Here is a 22,339-nt window from a genome sequence, read left to right on the forward strand (position 1 = left end):
ATTACTTTTTGCTTTCATTGTCATTATCTCAGAACGTCTACTGGTGAACATTGGTCGCGCCCCATGGATTTTCACACAAAACACCAAGTACCAACAACCTTCACATGGTCGTTTGTTCACCTTATAGGCATTAATGAGCTATTCAGTGATGTCGACTTCAGAACTCTAAGACTTCAGCGGTTCATTTATTATATATGCTGTTGTGTATTATATTATATATAATTATATACCCACTGCCACTTCTATTTACCAATCAAATTATAAAGTGTAATTATAAATATTCTTCAGAGTAATATTGTAGAAACCTTCCTCGATTTAATAACATAACATACAGTATGACCAACTTTTAATATGGTTAAAAGTTTTATTAAGTTGACGATTTTACAATCAAACAAAAACGATCTTTACTATCCAGCAAATATCATATCCTGGCATATAGGATCGGTTGAAAGCGTTCTCTGCATCTTACGAGTGAACGTCATACGCTAGGCTTCCCGGTTTCTGAGGCCTGGTCGCAGTCATCGTTTAATTCATACTGATGATTCTATGTCCTAGAAAAGTCCTGAGCGTAGCCTAAGTTGGCAATAGCCTATCGAAACACAACAGAATGTGTATAAATACATCATGATACAAAACTCAATCTCACCGTGGTCGGACGTAAAATAACCGCCTCGAAGTCTTTCCCACTGATGCATCGCGTTCGTTATTTAGTTAGGAGATCACCCCATTGTTACTTAGACCACGAAAAAAGCATGGGCGGGGCCGCTATCGGCTCTTGCATCTCACCCGATGAAACAAGCTGCCTATCTAGATACATGCCTTCGACTCTTAATAACCCCAACACACGATAATGGACCTTCAACAAGTTAAAACAAAGAGCAATTTTCAGTACGTCAACCTTAAGGAGCTTATTAAAGAAAATTAAATTTGCGGCCAAGCGAAATCGACACGAATCCTCGAAAGCAGACGAGCTGAGATACACTGAAGAAATATAATCCGTATTGCTTAACTGAATGTTGTAAATGGGAATTAAAATCGCTTGCATTTTCCGGTTCGTCCTGAGCATCATTCGGAGAATTCCGAAGGCGCTTACTTCGTTCTACGGCCCGAATTGATTGTTTATATAGTGTGTGATATATATAGAGCGGATCGTAGATAAGAGGAGAACGTATTTTCATTTTATTACCAAATTACCGATTGCGAGATTGCGGGCCGCGAACCGATCGCGCCCGCCCGAATCGGAACATTTGCCAACAGGTAATTGTCTTATTTTGTTCCGTTCGACATTCCAACACTTGCGGTTGCGTGAGACGATTTATCGCTAAATGAAAATCACGCGACTAGCTCGATCTTTGCTCCGGTAATCGGGGATTTACCGACAATTTTTTTTTTAGAATACGCAAAGGAATCAAAACTTGTCTCAAAAGTGGCATTTATTATATAAGAAAGTTATATCTTACGTAATTATTCTTATATCATCATATTTTATTTCTAGTTCTACTTACTTAATTTATATTGATAATAAACCTTAATTAATTAGCATATACAGAGAGATTATACCGTCGTACACCATAACGTAATGATAATAAAAATGCGAAAAGAGTTTCGAAAATTTATATTACTGCGTAATAAAACTAATTGTTATTTACTATCTGTCTCTGCAACCCTTATACCAGAAGTTATTTCCTTGTCGCATTCCAACAGAAAAAATAAATTGCAACATATTTTACAGTGATCACTTTATATCCTGACTGTAAATATGTGTAAAACTTTAAAGATTTTTCATGACTTTAAAGCACCGATAATCTATCATCTAAGCCTTTTGTCGTACCCAGATGTAGTGTTGGACAGAAAATTATTGACCAGTACTTCAGACAGTCTTATACTAACTTTCTTCTTTCGGGGAATTCCCTCTCTATCGCCAACTAGTATCTATATATGAAAATAAATTGCCTAATGTATTGTTAAACGCAAAACGAGTAAATGTCTCTACCAATAGAACCATTTTTTTTTTTCATATCTTCGTTAAGATATAAATCAATAATAAAAAGTTTTTACTTTTCGCATATAAACCACGCAGTAAATTAAAACATATGTTAATAAGTAAGAAAAGGACCAATATTTAGCCACTTCCGCACATGCAGTGGTAGTCGTGCAACAAAGTACCCCGCCCGCCAGCCCGCTGATAAATGCATATGCGGCAAACAATGCGAACTACACAACTGCCACCGCTAAATCACTCAACACGTGTTTCACCCCTCCACGGGGTATCTTCAGGAGTTATGTTACACCGATTAGTGCCAAACACAAAGTCTCTAAATAGCAGTCAAACATTTGACGACCATAGATTGTTAGTGTCTTATTTTTGATGTATGTAAAGCGTCGAACTTAATGAAGAGAACACGTAGAGAAACAGGAGCTTTCTGACAAACAGACGTGGTCTTAACCCTGGCATCTCATAGTGGAATCTATATACAAGCTAAGATCCTTAAAACTGGAATATCTTACGACTACCAAGTTACTACAAAGGCCTGAACAATTAAAATGTTTAATAATTTTTTTTTTAATTTATTGGCCCTGAGTCCGATGAAGCTGTTAAAGCTAAAAACAGTCTTCAGCACCAATCGTATACAGCTATAGGTATTAAATTTGCTAAGCAACCTTCGGTTGTCACAAGAAATGAAATAAAAAAGCATGTAAACGATTTTAAGAAAATAAATAGAAATGTATGACAAATCATGTATAGAATTGTTATGTATTAATAATGATAAAAATAAAATGTAAGATCAAAATAAATAAATAAAAAAATAAAATAATGTAACCTAGCCACCTTAGAGTAAGGAGATGATGGAAGAAAGGCGAGGAAAGAAAGAGCAAAACGAAAGATATTGTGAAGGGCGAAAGTAAAAAATGGAAGATATTGTGACGTGTGAAAGAGTGATTAATAAAGAAAATACTGAAAAAATTATTGAATAATAAAGTCCCTGATCCCAATAAGTTAGGGGTACGAGAGGCCCCCAATAGCGTGGGCCATAAAAAAAACCTTCCGTTGTCCAAAGTAAGTAGTTGTTTAATATTTTTCTATGTATTATTTAGTTATTAATGTTTAAATATAAATTAGCATTATAATAGCTTTCTACGCCTGCTATAGGCAAATATTGTAATTTTACACTTTTTAAAATTAAACCAATGTAAACATACGTTTCACATTATTGTTAGCGTTCCGTTTTGAAATAATAAATAAAATTTCCCGTTTATAATATTTAAAATTTTCCCGATCATCAACCTCCGACGGTCAAGGAATGTTTGTATATGAACAGTATGGCTATAATTGCGGTACAACACCGCGCCTGTATCATCCAATCGACACGACCTTTCGTCGAACCTTAAATCATGACCGGCCCCTACAAGTACACGTCGAGAGCAATCAGTGCCGAGTTATTGCAGGAAAATGATTCCGACGCAACAGAAACACGAATCGAATTTAAAAAAAAACACTCATCTTTGACATATAAAATTAACCTGTAAAATGTAACATGTGTATATTTTAGATGAATGAAAATGTGAGCTATAGTAGTCCAGTGGAAGAAGACTGACTTGCGATAGTAGGCCGCCTGTTCGGTTCTCGGAATGTAATCTTAAATAATTAACACTGTGCATTAATTATATAATACTGTCACGTTTTATGAGAATGGGCAGGTGATTTCTCTGCGTACCAAAATACCATATTGCGGTCGCCAAACCGCCTGCTAAGTGTGGCGATTATGGTATGGGATATACCTCATAGATATCATTTACCTTACATTGCCTCGCCTGCATTACAGTAAGCGTATATAGGCTGAACCAGCAAGTATTATTACAAAACTCAAATGACATAAAAGATTAATGGAGAAGAAATTGGTTCATGACACTTTATGAAACCTAATAATTCGGATTACTATGTATCGCCGCCCACAGTGAATACAATGTCAATCGCCTTAATCGTTTTAAATGTTTTTTTTTTAAATATATGCAATCTATGACTTTCAATATACCTTGTTAATTTTTTTCATAATTTTCTGTCTATAAATGGCGGATATAGGCAAAATTACCTTTTTTTTCTAAGCAAACAAGGTAAAGTATAAACAACAATAAAAACATTATTCCAAAACGTTTTTTCAAACATAAACATTCAAAGATTGTTCAGTTAGCTTTCAAACTATATGAAGATTATAATTATTAGTGTCTCAATTTTTGAGATATATCCAATGTTTAGTTTTTCATCTCTCCTGAAAATTGCATTTTCGGACATATCATTTTATTCGGTGGGTGCAGCAATATTAAATTTTATTATTGTTTACTATCTCTCTCTGCATATTTCGCAATACCAGAAGTCCTTGGTTAGTCAAATTCCAATAGAGTTTCAAGGTATAAAATATGTAATCACTCTGAAACTATATTGGAATGCTATAAATCAAAGCCAGTAACTCAAGTTGACTGATAATAGAAGTTAAAAACTTTAAAGCCTTTGCTGAAAATTGCGCAATACATTCATTCTTTTAAGCCTTTTGACTTAAACTTATTGAAAACATCATTAAATTTTGAAAGATATGCTTTACCTATAAAACCAATCATTCTGTATAAAAGAAAAAACCCAATTACGAAACATTTTAGACTACTTCATAGCACTCACAAAAATGACCGCAAACAACTTAGTGTAACAAAAAACACAATGTTATTTGAATAACATAAATCTCTCTATCAAGCATACCATCGGATAGGTGTTTAGTGGTGAGATATAAATCTATAAAACTGCGTCAAGCACGTATCGAATATTTTTTGACATGGTTCCGTACATATAAATGTTTAATTACGAAATCTTTATTACATTTAATCCTATAATAACAGTAATTCCACGTTCAAATTTAAGAAAACGACCATCTACATACATATATAGCACCGGTGAACAGGCTCCTAGATATTTTAAGACATTTTTAAACATTTTATTTTTTTGCGAGCCGTAACTAAATGCGTATTTAAAATTGATGCTAAGAGATATTAAAACGCATAAATTATATTACCAACATATAAATAAAAGTACAAAATAAGCATATTGAATATTAAGAATTAAACACATTTATTGTATATCTCTAAATAATTGTTTAAAATTTGGTCAAAATTAGATAACAAATTTTTTCAGTCACTCTTTCAGACGCTGATTAGTTAACATTGATCGGTGTTTGATTTTCAGGTTATTTTTTTATACAATAACGCCAGAATTAAAAGGATACTCGGGTAAAAGTATCTTTTTTTTCTTTATTCCATAGACATTAGCGTTCAAGCCTTTGTTTTTATAATTACAGTCAGTGTTTACTATGTCACTTAAACTATTTCCTAACTTAAATCTTAGGTACTTAAATCATTGGTGCCTTACTTGTTTTTCATGACGTAACAATATTCAGTTTTTCAAATTTTAAGCATATGGAGAGTCAGAAATATACTTCAAAGAGTCGCATGTGGCTCGCCGGCCGCAGGTTCGCCAGCCCTGATATATAAAGTATTATTTAACTGAACTAATTATGCTAAGCATAAAAAAAGAGACCCATAACTCATTTTTAATATTTATTAACAATTGATCAATTGATTGATAATTTTATTTTGAAAGTTTGTCTGTCTTCGCTATTATTATAAATATTTAATTAACCTTAGTGAAATCAATTATCTCTATAATTTATTTTTAAAGATATTTATACAGTTTCAATGGATTATAGATGTAAAAGCTATAAAGGGATCTATGTATAGACTTTTTGATTCCAAGTAATCTACAGTACACCGTATTCAAAACACATTAGTTTCAGAAATAACACATAACGTAATGAAATTTGTATGAAATCTTTTTAAAAATATTAAAATGATAAATCTTTAAAAAAATAATAATTTAACATATTTATCAAGTGATTACTTTATACAGTATATTTTAAAATAAGTGCAAAATCTTTAAAGATTTTTCCAAACGAATTCTATATGTATTCACCTCTTTTAATACCTATAAACAATCACCCTTTATGTCTAAAAGCACCAAAGATATATTTATATATTTTTAATTGCAAAAAAAGATTTCTTCACATTTTATCGATCTCTAAAACTGTGTCTATGACAGGTTACTGTTATTATAATAAACACAAATGCGCAACGTAAGCTATAGTTAAAGAAGCTGATAAACAAACTCTATTTGGTAAGGCTATAAAGTCTAATTTCGTATGAGCGTAAAATTGATGTGATCGTGTTGTACTTTAGTTTGACATCCGGCGTACGCGCAGCCGTGACGTCGATTATTCGATAATTTCCGATGATTAAAATCGGTTTTTGACAACCCTGGCCATTACTAAACACGTCGCTTTGAAACGGTTCATTTTGAAATCATTCGGTGTGACATTTAAGGCCATTTACCCACGGACCACATAATCAAAAGTTTTTTTTTTTTAATTTAAAACAGGACTCACGGACACAAAGATAATAGATTAGATTTCTTAACAAAAAGTCATTATAACTTACTCTTGACTTACTGGTTTTAATTAATCTTAATGAATTACATCAATAAACATAAATTTATGTCCATTTTTAATTAATTAATTATTTAAAGGTTAAATTAATATAATATATCAATCTTTTTATACAAAAAATATACAGGGCGTTGACCAGATGATGTATAAAGTATTGGCATAACAGTGCTGATATCTAATTTTTTTTCTATGCTCTATTCTCTGGACAGTATTAGAGCTATTAGCAAACGGAAGGAAAAGGCGATCGTACTGGACGTCAACATATAAAAAAAAAACAACCGGCCAAAAACTCAAGACCTGATTTTTTAAATAAAATTCAATATAATTTTTCTTATGTACCTTATAAAATAATTTCTACTAATAAAAACTCGTAAATTTTAAACTTTTAATATTAGATTTAAGACTAGAAAAAGGAAAGTTTAATATATCTTGTGAAACTTTATGATATAAGATAGAATATGTTAACTTTTATAATACGAAATTTAGTCCATGCAAGTTTATTTTTATTTCTTGTATTAATCATATGTGTCTCTATTTTTCATATATGATTTTTAATTATGACACACAAAAAAATATTGTGAAGCAACCCTTAGAATAACAATTTAACCTCAATTCTCGATAGTGTAACTGGTGCCTTATTTTTGACTTCAAGGTGTTCATAAACGCGTCTAAAGTTTGACTCCAAATTTCAACACAAAAATGTGCGTTGTTACTTAAATATATACTGAAATTGATTGTAATTTATAACCGGTTAATACTGGTTTAATCTGGTTTTAATAAGCGTTTTACAGGGTCATAATAGACCGCTATAGATACAGCTCTTAAATCAGGACCGGCAACATTTCCCTATCCTTATAGAGTCGGCGAAGCTTACCGCTTATGTTTAGCGCCAAGTCGATGCTATCGGGGCATACAAAATGAGCATACCGAGTTTTAAACAATAGTGCGTAGGCGCAGATTGCCGTAAACTATCGTGTCTTGATCGGCTCCGGGCACGTCAGCCCTTGCTTGGTGTCCGGAGAGTAGACGAACAGCTCCCAGAAGGGATAAATAGACCTAGGTTTTTCACTTTTCTAGTCTAACTAAAGCATAACCACTGAGACATACCACGCCACACAGGTTAATTAGCGAATATCATAGATTATTGAAGAAGTAACAGAAAAGATTAACTCGTTTTGAATAAAGGAATCAATTTTAATTTATGAGAAACTAGTAAAAATTGACTCTATCAAAAGTTATAACATTGGAAGATTTGTATTTAAAAAAATGTTACGATAATGTTGGAAGTCTCTGGGAAGGTCTATGTCCAGCATTGGGCGTCTTACAACTGATATTATGAAGATGATTACGATTTCATAGTGATGATGTAATGATTTATTGATTAATTGTGAAATAAATTAAATGTTTTCTTGTTTAATCTGTATTTATACTTACCGATGCAATAATTAAACAACAATAAAATTTTAAACACGCCAACTAAAACTAATAGTTAAAATAAATAAATATAAAACAGTTTCAAAAGACTATATAATATTAGAAAATTTTGAAGTCATTCCTAAATTTTAGATTTATTTTCTAAAACATTATCAAATACGATAAAGTTGTTCTCAAGCTATGGCGTGAGTATGGGATTATTTACGCTTATATAGATTATCTGTATAATTATTTAAACGTATAAAATATATTCTATGTAATAATATATATTATTTTACATAATTTAATTACCTATTTGTAGTTTATCCGCAACATATAAACATATAAATGTTAATTAGAATACATATATTTACCGTAACAGATTCATACGATACTGCACAGATTATAGAGGCAATTCGTAGATCTGTGGTTAGGATTGTGACGTCATGCGATTTGAAAGGTGCTCAGTTACATTTGAAGCGGTTACTTTTATTGCGTGTAGGGCCGCCATCCTTCACATTAACGCGTGGACATTCCCATTTTAGGAAACCACTTTTAATATAGAATTATTAGCCTACTTCCTTCTTTAGTTTATTATGATTACTGTAGCATACCACATATTGTTTATTCTCATATAATATAATAATAAATTCGTATTAAAAATCTATTATTATAATTCAAAGCAAATGCTACTAGTTTTTTTTTGTTATTATTAGTTCACTACAAGGAATGTACATAGCTCTTACTGAAACGACCAAATAAAATAAAAACTGTTTTATTTATTTATTTGAGTTACCCAAATAAATAAATAAAAAAGTTCTGAAGCACTGGTATTTAGTTTTAATACGAATTGCAATTAATTTTGAGATACAAAATCTTTAGTGTTAGAAGTACAAAATCAGAGAGGTTGCTTATCTTGAAACAGGAGACGCTTCATTGTTTTATTCGAACTATCATCATCATATCAAAATCACGAAAGCAGTTAATCATCAGCCATCATTATTTCAGCCATGGGACTCAACTACAAGGCATAGGCATTTCCAAAAGATCGTCACGATGACCGCTCCTGCGCAGCCGATGTCTAACGACTTCCCGTGACCAATGACGTCCACTACCGTCACATAAAACTATCCATAATTACAAAAAATATAAAATGTGTTTATAAATCATTTATATAAATTTGAACATCGTTATACAAATGTTACAAAACATTAAGATTCTCATATAATTTATTTCTAGAATTTTTCAGTTAAATATCTCACATATTTTATCTTTAATAAATGCACAATTCCTTAATTGTATATATATACTCTTTGCTTTCAAACTCTTTCGTGTTTTTCTTTTTTTTAAATTAGCCTATAGATTCAAATAAGGAACACTGTTAGTACAAACCAAAATTAAATAAATATTTTTAAGATTTATTGTAATCGTATTTATTTATATTAATATTGATGATCTTTGATCGTTTAGTAAGTTTCTCTACATCGTAAGCAATTTGAATAAAACGACATATTCTAGAACACGAACACCCGTCAGTCCGTAGATCAAACAGACGAATATTTAGTAAAGAAAGCGTGTATTACTTACACATATATAATTATAGAGTGACAGCATGTAGCTCGACTATCTTATCTACGGATCGCACCATTAACGGACCACAAAACACACACAAACACACTCGCGGAGCAAACGAAACGACGTAATGCACAGCGAGAGATACACACGGCCGCGGCGGATGGTGTGCAAGTTCAACGAGCTTACTGAACGTTTCGGTTTATTTCCAAATTTGACTCGTATTCTAGCAAACAATGTGTATATATATCTATAATTATGTATAAATTTTAAAATATGTTATTTCAAATGTCTAAAAAGTGAACATATGTAGCGTATCTATTGTTGTATATATGTAACATGCGGTGTTTATAAAGTATTTTATTTCGTATATAAATCCTTCCTTCACCTTCACCAAAGCCAAAAAATTTTTTTTGATTTGTCGAGCAGTTAGAAAGTCGTATCTATTATATAAAGAGGTTTAATGTATGTAATATAACGCATATCCAATTATTTTTACATAAATATATTTGACTTATTAATAAACAACGAAATAGCTACAGTATTTTTGTTAATAACAGCATTTTTAGTCGTAAAAATCATTACGTGACTTAGTTAAAATCTGATAAAGCATTGAAGAGCTAAGCTGGGAAAGGTAAAAAATAACAAACCATAATCCTTTTAAAAATACGGTATGCTATATTGCAAACCAAAAAATATAGAGATGAGGTATTGATTGAAATATATAATGTATAATGAATTTCATCAATAGAACAAAACTACGACGTAATTGTCTTACCAATTTATATTTTGCTGGTGCACGGATACAAATGAATAAATCTTTCCTTTAGTTATGCCATAACAAGCGATTTCATTCACCTTTATTTTATAATTTTGATACTACTCTATAGAAGGTTCTAGAAAAATGAGAAATATACGAAATCCTAAAACAAAATTAAGAGTTTGCTAATTATTCTTAGCATAGACAGAACAATGTATGTCAAGTAACTAATTAACATATCATTTCGTCGACAGTTGGACATTGGGTTCCCAAATAGATTTCTAATACGTCCAGTTGAAAACGATATCAAGGCTCTGTTCACTTTGTGAGAGAATGTCTTACATTTGCGGGGCCGGGATCTTCAAATCCAGAGCCTTATGGGCTTTGTAAACATCGGTTCTACACACTATGTTGCCTGCCAACTGGCGCTTCTATTTGCCTATCCACTGTGAGTATGTACAATTAATATAAAAAATACCACATAGAATGTAAGAAAAGGACCAATATTTAGCCACTTCCGCACATGCTGTGGTAGTCGTGCAACAAAGTGCACCGCCCGCCAGCCCGCTGATAAATGGAATTACACAACTGCCACCGTTAAATCACTCAACACGCGTTTCACCTCTCCACGGGGCATCTTCAGGAGTTATGTTACACGCACTAATCGCCAAACACATAGTATCTAACTAAATATTGGTCCTTTTCTTACTTAGGTTGGACTTCCGCAAGGTAACGCCTGATTCCATTAAATCCCATAGAGAAAATTTGTAATGCTGTTTATCTGTTATTAGCTTATATAACAAATCTGAAAATAAAGTCGTGATAAGGAAATAGCTCGATTAAGACGAGCGCCGGTGTCACAATGTCGACGTTCGTATGTCGCGCGTTATCTCCCGATCTGGACCGCTCGCGCGCTATCGGGCCATCTGAGTCACCGTCCCGGCGCATGGACGCGGCCTGTCAAAACAAACGACCGTCCAAAACAATGAGCAAAATGAAAAAAAAAACAACACCCACTCAACGCGCACCTTTCACACACGTCATAAAGTCTAATATCGTTTCGATTCGCCACAAATCGATACGACGCGGCCGAATCGCGACCGCGAATCTCGTCCTACCCGCGTGACGTTTTAGGAACACAACTGTATGCGCTGTCACTTGTAATTTGATGTGGAAACGAAACGCGGACGGCCGCGGGCGAAGCGTATCGAACGAAACAATCTAGACTCTAGCGCGAGAAAATAAACGATACAATCGATTGTATCTATTCACGAGAATCGAGAGGCCGTTAACAATTGACGCCTGCTCCGTAGTTTATGCTCTGAGGAGATGAAATGGATCTCGGGGCCGTAGGTCGGCCGGCGAACACCTCAAACCATAACCATCCTACTAATTAAGTATATAAAGTTGAATTTTGTTTGATTGTTGACGGGTGGAACTCCGGTGTGAGATGGGACAGGTGATTACGTACCACGGAACATTGTAAGTATATTTGGTATATTCGATTCACCATTGAAACCCTTGCTTCAATGGTGAATCAAAACAAAGTGATTCAAAAATGCTGGTAAACACTTTTTTCAACGTATATTAAAGGCATATAAAGAACTGACAGTAACTGAAAGATGCTTGTGAACTATTTGGCGGTGGAAACACTCATTGTTTTTTCATAACACTAAACTTTTTATAACACTGTAATTCGTGGAATAAAATGTAATCCATATATATTCATTGCCATCAACACAGAAACAAGACGAGGAAATTTCATCAGTGCAATTCAGCTTACCCCTTAATCAATAAGAAAATTGTAAATTAGAAAGCCGTGTTCACATTTATCAGTTGACAATAATGTAACTAATGGAATGAAAATACTAACCTTTAAAATAATGTCGGCTTTGATTTAGACAACAGTTTCTAACATATGAGTTGATAAACTTTCAAGTAACGCTTTATAAAAAAATACATTTTTTTTCATCCTCTGATAACATGATAAAAATTTTAGCAAAAGCGTTCAGTAACATGATCTTGTTAAAGTCTTTAAATGACGCCCGTTGCAGTTCTCTTTCAACCGATATTATTAGAAATTGGCAACTTATAATAAATATATCAAATCAGGAAGAAAGAGATGGAGATACAATAATAACCGACATAGTCCAGCGAATGGGCAACTAGTAGTGGGCAGGCCACAAAACGCGCAGAACAGATGGCAGCTGGGAGTGAAGACCACGGATGGACAAGCGCATCGTATGACATACATCCATACCCCACCCACTTACCCTCTGAAAAGCCCCATCATCCACTATGAGGCAGTACCACCACCGGGAACCTTTTAATTGGATTTTTATCACCACCACAACAAAGTTACCAGTTTTATAAGTAATATAAATATGCGAATAAAAAGATATATCATAGAGCGATACATAACATGAATCACGTATTTATCAGTGAGTCAACGATAGTAGTTCGAGTGAAGTCGAACTTGGGACCACCCGCGTGCACCGAGAACAATGCATCGCAACACGTGGGCTATTTCGTAACTGAATTTGTAGCACAACAACAGCTCCTTATGATAACCATATACACTATATACAGGATGATTGGTAATTGGAACCTTTGAAGCCTTTACATCTATAACTTACAAAGAAGCCTTTAAAAATTTTACATCGATTTCACAATCACTATGTATAAAATTATCACGCTAAAATATGACACATTAATTTAATTTTTCTATATACATAGTAAAGAATTTTTAATTTTTTTTTTTAAATCTTTTCCTTACTGTATTACTGTTGCGTTGTTTATTATTTCTAAAACCATTGATTTTTTTGATAGCGTGTACGTACTTTATAGTATTTGACAGAGAATGAGCTATACATTTAAAGGTTTTATACATATAACTAATCATCCTGTATATAGATATAAACAAACTAATTGAATCATTAGGAAAAGGAAGCAAAAACTTGACACGGTCTTAATCATTGGTGTCTTTAACGTCACGCCTATAGTTGTGTGCACGTATTCACACACACACGCAGATAATTCTCTGCGACGGTAGAAAAAAACATTTAGAGTAATGAGGCAAACAAATCAAAACGTCGCACCTAATCGAATCATTTCAAAATTTAGCCTTTCCCCATTGTCGAGAACGGTATAGCGATGAAACACAAGATAATGCGGCAAAAACAAATAGTTACTAATTACGTTAGGAGCCGAGTTAACAATCGAGCCATCTCTAATCTGGCAGACAAATTGCCAGAGCGGTGATCAGTCAGGGAGGTAGATAGATTGCCGGAATTATTTTTTTGATTACAGCCCCATTGTTTAATCACGGCCGGTTAATAGGCGACGCGATACCATCTAAAAGTTTTAGCGTACGTTCTCCACTTCCACTCACGTCACGTCAGACATCCTCTGTCGTCGTGTACTGTTTGCTTCGTATTACATTGTTATAAAGGACGAGTTACAGAACCCTCTAAACAATAAACACGAAACCCTAGGATCAAGAAGTGTCGTAAACACGCGTAACCTTAATGTTATTTATAAATTTTTGTGTACCGTTCTCGGAAGTTCTCACCGAGTACTATCTCGAACTTACTAGAACCTTATCCGTAGTATCAATAAGTGTACTACCCATGACGAAAGTTCAGTGTCGTTTTCCGAGTTTTAAGATGAAGATCTACTATCAGTCATACAAGGTGACGATTTGGTAAGTTATTCGGACAGTGATTTCTTAATCGATTTAGAAGCAAAGTTTGCACTAAGCGAAAGGATACTTTGTGTTAAAGTAGGGTGACCATCTGATTTGTGAATAAAGGACTTGTGAACCAGTGGTGTTTCATTTCGAGTCAGAACCCACAGTACGTAACAATATATATTTTCATAGTAAATCAGATTTTACAATAACTTACCCTCCTAATATGCCATACTTAATGCTATTAATACTTCATTGTTACTACTCACAAAGATAATCAGAAGATTCTAGAAGACCCGAGTAGTTAGCCTGTACTCTCAGGGTTTATATGCAAGTTGAAATGTCATAAAGCAGGGGTGGTCAAGCTCCTTGATATTTTGAGCCATTGCTTTTAGAAATTTTTCGGGTGCCGCAATTTAAAACGCATTTAAAACACCAAAAGTATGTTCTTTTATAAAAATTATTTTTATTGAAATTATATGACAAGAGTACAAAATATGTATATTGAAGTTAGATATAATGGCACACGTATATGACAGCACTCCTAATAAAACTTGAAAAAAAAAACGTGTTTGAATTTCACTAATTGTATAGTGAAATAATGTTAATTATTATTCACACAAGTAATTTCTTTCAATTTCCCAGGAGCTGACATGGGTCATATAAATTTAAATATTTAAATAATTCGACAATCAATCGGAGCCCAAAATACTCGTTCAAGGAGCCGCATGTGGCGCATGGCGAGCCGTAGTTTGGCCACCCCTGTTTTAAAGTTTAATAAACTATATATAATAATTGATATTACCAACACACATTTACACAATTACACATTTCATTACATAAACAAACGCACAGTTTAATTATGTAAAATCATAAAAGTGTTGGAAATAGGTAATCGTCTGTGACAATGGAAACGCAGCAGCCGTCGCTCCCGTCCCGGCTCCGATCAGTAAATGAGGGTCAGCTATTGAAGCCGTGTTAAGTGTTTCCAACATGTTATTATACAACAACCTTATAGTATACTTCTTTTTACTGATGGTCCAGATGCTGGTGTACACGGCGGGCGTTTCCCTGGTTCAAATCCGACTTACATCTTGTCTTATTATTGAAAGTCATAATTTTTTTAAATAAAATACTAAATAAACAAACAAAAAATAAAACGTTATATAAATAATTAGTTATTTTATTTTATTTGATAATCATATCTCGATGTTACCTCACAAAAGAAGTTGTAGACATTTCTCTGCTGGATTGTTCTAGAGCATAAAATACACTATATTTCCTTTTTTCATGCTAGAAAATTATAAGATGAATTTTTTGTTCATTATATGTTCCATCCAAATTTGTGCCGTGATATTTCAGATTTTATATCTCAAAATACAGTGTCACATCTGGTCTATCTGTAAAGACTTTAATTAAAGTAAAAACTTTAATTATCTATGACTGTATTTTTCAACCTTTTATGTATCGCGCTCATCCTTAGCCTTTCTAAAATTCTTATGTCCTCTATTTAACATACAAGTTTTTTATATTGATACTAAAGGTTTAAACTCGTGTCGAGTCCACTTTCCTCCCCTTTACAATCAATTCTCTCCCCTGTGGTGTAGGCCCAACGTTGGGAAACACTAATTTATGACGTAACATAATATCTTAAACAGTTTTATTCAGTTTAACTTGTATTTAGTGTAATGTGTACATAATATAGTATAAGAACTTCAATATATTCAATATAATACAATCAATAATTAAAACTATAAATACGTCAAAAAATATTACAAAAAAATACTTATTAACTGTCGTATTTAAAAAATATTACTGCGCATGATTAATAAGTTTTTTAATAGTACACCAAAGTAGTCGTGATGATTAGTCTATTACAACTAAACGAGTAATTGACTAAAATGACAGATGTCAATAGTTTTGACGTCTGTCAAAATACTTCCTTTTTTCGTTAATACGTTTAATATAATTATGTACTTCAAAATATTATTAAATGTAAAACTAAATTATGATACTGTATATAATAATTCAGTTTTCGATTTTGTAATCTTTCTGGACGCAAATAATTTAGATTGTCAAAAAATGTATGATAAATATTGAATCTTGCTCCAAACACGTAATCCCGTATTGCAGAGATCAGGTTGGTTATAATGACATCTGTTAATATTTATAAATATATGATTACCCATGTTATACATGAAACAAATAATTACAATGTATGTGTATATTCGTCTTTGTGTGAGTGTGGCGGGAAAGAGGGGAGAAACTTCAAAGTCACCCATAGAGCAATGGTGCAGCAAGAAGGCTATGCTTAAAATGAAAAGATCCGCAAAAGAGCTAAGTTCGTCGAGGTAATTCGAAGAATTTATGTTTGAAGTGGCAGTACAAGGGCAGTGCGAAAGGTTGTCGTTTGGCGACCTCGAGCCAGTAGATGTAGCGACACGGGCAGCCCAATGCTTATGAACCTATGACATCAATATTTACGTTATTTAACATTGGTTATGTAAAAAAGGTTTATATATTACATGTTACATACAATGTTATCCGCGTCTGACAAGAGATATAGAAATATATCTCTATTTCGATCTAGATATATTCGTGTCAACAAAAGACAAACACCAGAGAGTCTAGAAATACCTACCGCCATTAGCGTGTGTATAGTTTTAAAACGAAGATTCATTAGCGTCCATGTTATCAGTGGAAAGAACGCGGTCCATTAACAGCTATCAGTGGTTTATCGGCTCCTTATCGTCGAGATGAGGCGAGCGGCCAAATCGTCGTCTCCTCTCATGCTTATGACGGTGACGTTTTTTTTTTTTATTTATTGGAATCGAATGCGATAGCGGAAAACCGGTATTCTCGTGAAGCCACAAACGTCAAATGAATTTTTTATCGCGAATATTTCTTATAACTGAAAGTAATAATCCATTATAATATTTTTATGTGTATATCTTGATACACACACACTGCAAAGAGCCTATATATCTTTCTAGAATCTTCTGTCATATATTATCAATATGATAGATTTTTCTTGCACTAAACAATAAGATATGCCCTGTTGAAAGCTGCCTGCAGTTGTGTAGACGTCATATGCTGCTCCGTGGTCTCCTGCTTAGAGGAGTTCAAAAATCTTTGTTCATTTTCTTCAGTTCATCGTCTTCATTGGCTATGTATTAATGTCATTTCTATATTTTACCACTCTTACCATAGTGCTAAATCTTACTGTCAAGTAAGAGTTAGCACTATGGTAAAACTGTGATCTAAAAATAAGATGAATTTGTTAATAAAATATAAATTCTTTATTTATTCTTGCAAATCAAATTGCTAATCAAACTAATCCCTATCAGATAAAACGCACTTTTGCCAACGCTTTTTTCAGTCAACACTCTTTTTCTAGTATAGCCTTCAAGACCTTCTTTAATGCAGTTTTTATCTCCTGAATCGTGTCAAAACCGCTTCCCCACATTGACCTTTTGAGAGGATTGACTCTGTGTTTGGCACTAATCGGTGTAACATTACTCCTGAAGATGCCCCGTGGAGGGGTGAAACACGTGTTGAGTGATTTAGCGGTGGTAGTTGTGTAATTCGCATTGTTTGCCGCATGCGCATTTATCAGCGGGCTGGCGGGCGGTGCACTTTATTGCACGACTACGACTGGATGTGTGGAAGTGGCTATATATTGGTCCTTTTCTTACTTGACTTTTTGAGTTTGATCATGAAGTCGCACGGTGTCAAATCAGACGAATACAGTGGTTGCGGAACTAGACACTTCCATAAGAGCGATTTGCCTTGCATTTGAGACATAAACATTCTCCAAAATGGTTTGTACTGACCACTTTTCAAATGTTATAAACAGTCCTATACACTTAGGTAAAAATTACCTGCCTTTCTTATGCACAGGAGTTTTAAATGACAATTTCTGTATGTAAACAATCAACACAATTTTTTTTAAATATTTTAGTCACTTTGCTTAAATTCATTAAGTCATTTTTGCACTGACCGTGAATCAAAGCGGAAAATACAACAGCTCAGCCAACAATTACTTGGATAATATAGACCCTTCACAAGATGTTCCAAAGACGATCTGGTGAGGAATAAAATAAAAATATAGTTATTTGTATGAGAGATGTTTGTACAAAACATGAGAGCACTGTTATTAATATATATTTAGGTTTTATTAGTAACCTGTATAACAATGTGATTTTTTTTTGTCCTGGCTTACATTGCTGCACTAGATTCAGCGAGTACAAGAGGGCAGAGCATATAGAGTGCTTAGCACAAAACTTCTTTTAAGGTAATGCTCGACGGCTTCTTGGTGAACCACAGCTCATGATAAGATAGTATGACTTGTCCATCTTGATCTACGAATTCTGGAAGCCGATTGCACCGGGTCAAGGATCAAGAGAAACGTTTTCCTCATTCGCATTGGTACTAACCAAAATTAGATCGCTCTATATCTGAATACTAAGAATTCCTATCAGTTTTTAAAAACTTTATTCATTGTAATCCTAACAACATGAATAAATTTAACTGCATCAAATAAATAAGCATCAAAAAAAACGATAATACTATAATAGAGACCATCCTAACGTGAATTATGTTTTATATATATATGAGAGATTTCCATCTATGTACCGATTCATCACGATATATCTGGTACCATAAGCGCTAGAAATTTGAAATTTGGTAGAATTATTTGTTTTGCTATATAAAGTTCAGCTAAAAACTGATGTTTATAAATTCCGCCCGCAAAGCGAGTTGAAGGTATGTTTTTTAACTTTAAAATGCGAACGGGAACAGCTAGTTCTTTTATATATGAGTAATCAACAAAATAAAACAAATCGTTTGATTGTATCCTCAACAAAAATAAAAAAGTTATACCAAGTTTTTTGATAAATAAGGTTACGTTTGTAATTTTTAAAAATTAATTTGTCTTTGAAAAAAATATTTTTGTAAATCAACTTTAAGAACCAAAAAAAAATGTAAAAAACCGATAGTTTAGTATAAAATATTGATCTAGTTCACGGTCCCTTCCGCTCCATGAACTCAGTAGTGATATAGCTGTAAAAGGCTCAAGGGCTAACATCATTAACATCATCAGAGAAAAGACAAAAAGCAAGATAAAAAAAATATTATAAGATGTATTTAAATAAAAAAATGAAGTTATAAATACATAATTAATAACATATTGGAAACGAAATTGAACATCTAAACGCATCAGGGACGGCAAGTATATTTTTTATTGGACGATAACATTTGAACCAAGATAACCATTTGTTCAGATAATCTGATAGCCGACCGTGTGATACCAAAGAGCACTGCTAGACGTCGATTGCGCGGCCATCTCGATAGATAGTTTCGTAACATACGCTAGGCTCACTCCGATAACGTCGCATAAGAGTATCAATTATAATTTAACGATAGAAACACAGCGGCAAATACTAAACAAGTTGATTTAATGATCCAGCGGTTGGTGTACTTCCTCAACCTGCCCGAGTATAAAACGAGCTTACAAGAGTTGATGTGGGCGTTGGGAGACCACCTGTGAACGTATTTTGTTCCTTCTTGACGAGGTAAATTAAATCCAAGTGGTAGGGCACGGGGGATTGTCGGAGTACCTCCACAGGTTCAAAGTCAAGGAGAGTTCCTCGTGCACCTGTGACCCTGCGGTGGACCAGACTGTGGTGCACCTTCTCACCAGCTGTCCCGTGTATGGAAGGCAGAGGTATGAGTGCGAGATGGAACTGTGTGCGGGCATAAAGAGGGAAAGCATCTCCTCTTTAATAAGCCACGACCAGTCACAGAAAATTCTCTTAAAATTTTGCAAATAAAATATGTCAGAAACAAAACAGTTAGTAGTAATAATACCCAGCCTACCACTAATACAACATAATGTAATCAATATTACTATATAGCAGTATAGTACTAGTTTAAGAAAATAGAATAAGAGTATATTTGTAAAAATAAAGAAAAGAAGTAATGAACCAAATGTAACTTAGCATAGTTATATAGCCATTAAAAAAATCTAAGTGGTATCAATGTGGTGTATATTACATACATATAGATATTATTTACAACCGTGTACTATTTACAATTTTGACTCAAATACAAAGGCAGCTACTATTCCATTGATTACATACGCGACGTGGGTAAGTTCCCTAAAAGCTGGACACACGGTATTGTCAAGTCCGCAGGAAATCGATGTAAGCCGATTCTTGCCTTCTTGTCTTGTCTCAATGGCCTGGTTTCCCTAACTAAGCGGCGATTGCGCTCGTTTTGCTTCGTAGTTGGTCTTAATCAAACCAATCCAACTCCTCGAGGAATTCCAGTAGATCCTTGATGTCTCCGGCGATTTCGGAAAAGCACATCGACGATCCGAGATGGGTAAAGTGCTACTCCCGTACAACGAAGTACGCAGCAGTCTTATGGAGCATAGCAGCATATCCAGGCAAGCTCTGTACAAAGTACTGTCCGTAACGACAAATGTAAATATGTGTTTGTTAAATAACTATGACCATGTATCCTTTGAAGTGAACGTCTATCGGCTGACGCCATGATCGCACTGATGGCGTCCGAATTTAAATCAGCGTTCGAATTCGAACGGTTACAATAATTAAACTGTAAAAAAGTATTATGCCAATAGTGGCCAGTATTATGAAGCATTTTCATGTGAACGATACACAGCTGTTTTCATATCAGTGCGAGTTTGAAGTCCTCGGAGCTTAGGTTTTTTTTATGGCCTCTGCTATTGGAGACCTCTCGTAGATATCTTGTTTTTTTTACATTCTTATTTTTGTTTTTATGCTCTTCTGTCATCTTTCTTTCCTATTCTTTTTCACGCTAATTTCCGTTTATTCATCGCCACGTTCCACAAATATCACTTAATTACACTTATCACTTAATCACATTTGTCTATTTGTTTATGCTATTTTACATTTTTATCCTCCTCATAATATGTCATTTATCACAGATCACCATTTTTTGTTAGCTTAGTGGAGGGTAAGATTTAAAGATGATGAAGGTTGATGAGCTAAATTTGATAGTAGCTTTCTATCAAGTTAGATTCTTTTGCCAATTTTCTTGTGACATCCACGAGGGGTGTATGTAAATGGAAATTTCAAAATAATTCTGTCATTTTTTAATAGCGGATTCTTTTTTTTTTTTAATATATCTCAAAATGACCAGCTTTTAAATTAAATACAATATTAACTTTTTAATTAAAATTTCTATTTATGTTAGATATGCATAACATTCAGCTATGCCTATTTATCACCACCATTTTAGACACAGGACGTCTTTTGCTGAATATAAGCCACTTCTATAGACTATACTTCTGCCAATGCAGTAGTAATCGTGCACCGATTAGTACCAAACATAAAAGTACTAATCGGTATAATATCACCCCTGATCTTACAACAATCTTACACCTTTGGTGGCATGAAATATTTAACGCTATATCACTCTAGTCTAATGATAAGCAAACAAAAAACAAGGAACATACGCGTGCGCATATAGGTGGATGAATGGTTTAACATAACTCTGTGTTTGGCACTAATCGGTGTAACACAACTCCTGAAGATGCCCCGTGGAGGGGTGAAACACGTGTTGAGTGATTTAACGGTGGTAGTTGTGTAATCCGCATTGTTTGACGCATGCGCATTTATCAGCGGGCTGGCGGGCGGTGCACTTTATTGCACGACTACTGCTGCATTGGTGAAAGTAGCTATATATTAGTCCTTTTCTAACTTAGGATGGACTTCCGCAAAATAACGCCTGAATCCATTAGAAATTTACTTCACATGTTTATTTGCTTATCATCTTTCTTTCATCACAATATCTGTCAGTTAATTTCACGCATCTTATTTTACACTGTTTTATTAGATTTTTTATACAATATTACCGAACACACTATTCAAAAGTTTACCTCTGTCCGTTTTTTAGCAATTGGAAACATCTTTGTTTCTATTTTCTTTTGACAGTTTTGCATTTAGGGTTTAACATGACCTTCTTGACTTGGTTTTATAACTATTTATCAAAGCCTACACTGTTTTCCTGCAAAACCTCTAGAATATCGGGAGGTGTTGTTGGTCTGCGAATATTACAGATTGGATTTTTTTATGTAAATGCCTTTTTACACAGAATTAAAGAGAATAATATTTTGTAATGTGTGACGTCATACCACGTTCCGTTTCGCAATGTTCGCTCTTATAACAACTAAGATTTATAACGTGGACATTGTGAGGCTATCGTCGGCCGCACATCGATATGTACGTGACTTATCACTTCTATTGCGAGACAAAGCAACTCCCTGATGTAAACTTAGGTTGCATTGACTACGTCTTATCTTAAGGCTTATCAGTAAAA

The 22,339-nt window shown here is 33.8% G+C and overlaps 1 protein-coding gene across 2 annotated transcripts in view; it reads right to left on the bottom strand.

The window, feature by feature from the left end:
- The window catches only part of ush (Zinc finger protein ush), a 278,099-nt gene that overhangs the window by 227,634 nt on the left and 28,126 nt on the right, over positions 1 to 22,339 (bottom strand). The window contains exon 1 of one of the 2 annotated variants that reach the window (XM_068765209.1): positions 5,414 to 5,433. The exons of the other annotated variant lie outside the window; for it this stretch is intronic. The gene's annotated coding sequence lies outside the window, so the exon portion shown is untranslated. Of the gene's footprint in view, positions 1 to 5,413; positions 5,434 to 22,339 lie in introns of those variants that run through there. 2 annotated transcript variants of the gene reach the window in all.

This window comes from Battus philenor, unplaced genomic scaffold (genome assembly GCF_028537555.1).
Source record: "Battus philenor isolate CCGP_79_NKW_IND1 unplaced genomic scaffold, ilBatPhil1.0.hap1 SCAF_2, whole genome shotgun sequence".
Classification (NCBI taxonomy): domain Eukaryota; kingdom Metazoa; phylum Arthropoda; class Insecta; order Lepidoptera; family Papilionidae; genus Battus; species Battus philenor.